The sequence below is a fragment of the Phalaenopsis equestris genome, unplaced genomic scaffold, assembly GCF_001263595.1.
Source record: "Phalaenopsis equestris unplaced genomic scaffold, ASM126359v1 Scaffold000204, whole genome shotgun sequence".
NCBI lineage: Eukaryota > Viridiplantae > Streptophyta > Magnoliopsida > Asparagales > Orchidaceae > Phalaenopsis > Phalaenopsis equestris.
In genome coordinates, this window is record NW_018164646.1 from 157706 (window position 1) to 160361 (window position 2656).

Genomic DNA, 2656 nt, shown 5'->3' on the forward strand with positions numbered 1-2656 from the left:
CATAAGGGAAGAAATCTTAAGGGTGTGAGGCTTAGGAGAGGAAAGGAAGAAGAGATCTTAAGCTACCACAAAGGAGGAGAGAATAGCTATAGAGTTAGAGAGGAGGAGAGCATCTTGAGGCCTTGTATCAAGGTGTCGCTTGAGAGGGAGGCCATCGAAGGAAGATGAGGGCTCATCTTTATGTATAAGCTATGTATTCTCCATTTCTTTTGCCTTAGTGAACTATTTGATTGATTCCCTTCCGTGGACGTAGATCCAGTTGGATCGAACCACGTAAACGATCTGTGTTTGCTTGTGTTCCTTTTTTGTCTCATTTCTATGTCAGGAAGTACATATCTCACAACACTTAGTTTGGTGGTTTAATAAGGGGGCAATTCCAAATTTGTTGAGAAGATGGCATAGCCATAATATATATGAGACAGTCACTACAAGTGCATGGTCTTTTTCTTTTATAGAGGAGCAAGCTTCTACATGTTACCTGTTAGCCATCCAAGAAATAGGCTTATCACAATCACTAACCTAATTAAAATCTAACTTGGTATGAAGAATTAGATTGCATAGAGTGGTACGAAGACCAAAATTTTTGTTACCTTGTAGACAACAGAGGAGTCTTTCAACTAACTAGAAGAGATAGGTGGATGAACTGTGTATGTGTCGGCAGAGTTAGTTGTGTGCGAATGAAATTTTCTAGTATAGAGATAGTGAGGTATTGTGATGATCCTGTGAGCTACTTGTATTCCACTGGGTCAGCTAATGGACAACCCGAAGTGAATGGTAATTATACTTTGGAGGGAAAAAGGAGTAGATACTGGTTTACTCCGGGTCATTGCAGCAGTATGGAGAATCTGGTGTGCTGTGCTGCTTTTGTTAATTTTCTCATATTTGCCTCTATTAGTTTCTTTTTTTGAAACAAACTTTTGTTATGGTATAGAAACAAAGTGAGAGGAGGAAATAAATAAATTAGATAAGTATAAAGAAGGACAAATGGATAGGTATGAAGTTGTCTCATAATACAATCCTCGCAATATAAGTTGGAGTGGAACAATCCAGAGTAAAGAGATTATGCTTAACTCGAACAAATATACAAAAAAAAAGAGGACTGCAATGGCCTTCACATACAAACTAGAGAAAAATTTTTATTTATTTATTTTTTATTTTAGGTTCAAAAAGACCTCTCATGGCAACATATACCTGTATTCAATTACATCATAGAGATTACTCAAGAAGACTCTTGATAAATATGGTATGTTTGCATATATAAACCATAACAATAAGACATCAAGGAGAATTTTGTCATTTTAATAGAGGAAACCTCCTACTATCAAGGCCAACTTAGGCTGGTAGATGGTGTTTAAAGTAACCTAATAGATACTTATCTCTCAACAAAAGAAGGCCTATGAAATGACCATAAAATATATCAAAGGAATATGGTAGAGACCCAAATGGGGTATTTCAATGGGTAGGCAAGGAATTCCTAGACAGATAGAAATAGTCTAGTCATGATTATATGGATCAATTATCTTGGATTAATAAGACCCTAAGCCTGCTTAGTCATTAAGGTAGTCGACTCAACATGACAAAGATCTGCTTTTCAACATCACATGTTGCATTATCCATGGTACTTCAATAAACTTAAAGTCACAAGAAAGAAATACCTAAGATCCCATGACTCTATCCCAAAAGAAAAGGTTAAGAATATGGTCTATACTTGCCGATAATATGACTAAAAACCTACATAGTGAAAAGAATTGATGATTTGGCTCATAAAGCCACACCACCTCATAAAGGAAATATATACTCGTCTGGGTTTGAAAAGCCTCTTAACATCCTAAGCATACTAAATGACAACCTAATTAAATAAAACTTGTAGTGTCGGTCTAATAGGAGAAGAAACGATACTTCTCAAGGAGACATGCTTATGGTGCAAAGTTATATAAAACCCCTAATAACGGGGCATTATTAATTATGGCTTGGATAATAACCATGCAATTCAAAATCACTTTTAACACATTCCTAATTTAAAATTTAAGCCAAAATTTCATTAGGATAATTTTCTTAAAATATAAGATATTTGAATTAAAGATTTTATTTTAAAAACCTATATCTAAGTGTGAGTCCATACAAAACATAAGCACAAATAAATAATGAAATCAACACACTATAAGGTGTAAATAAAACAAAAAAGAAAAAAAAAACAAAGACAAGTGTTGCGAGGTTGGTAACATATATTAGAAAAGCAAAATAATAGTCAAGCGCCACATATGCATGCATGATCTCAAATCTATACAATAATTAAATCAAGATTTAAGATACGAGGCATGATCATGCAATTTTTGATCATCTCCACATGAGCCCAACCGTTACATTCCTTCAGGACTTGTGCTTGTCCCTTATTCTCAGTACAGACTCAACTTAGACTTTAAAAGTACAAAAAAGAAGATCAAATTATAAGTTTGCTTCCCTATAAAATAGTTGTTTTGCATAATATATATCATGTCAAATGTATAATGAATCACGTTTGGTGGGAGGAGAGTTAAGAAAATCAAGATCTATTAAAAAAAGAACATTATTAAGGTTTATAATTTATGCTCGTCCACATTTGAAGATGGCTCCTTACAGAATAACTGCTATATATTTCCCTTCCGTGGACGTAGAT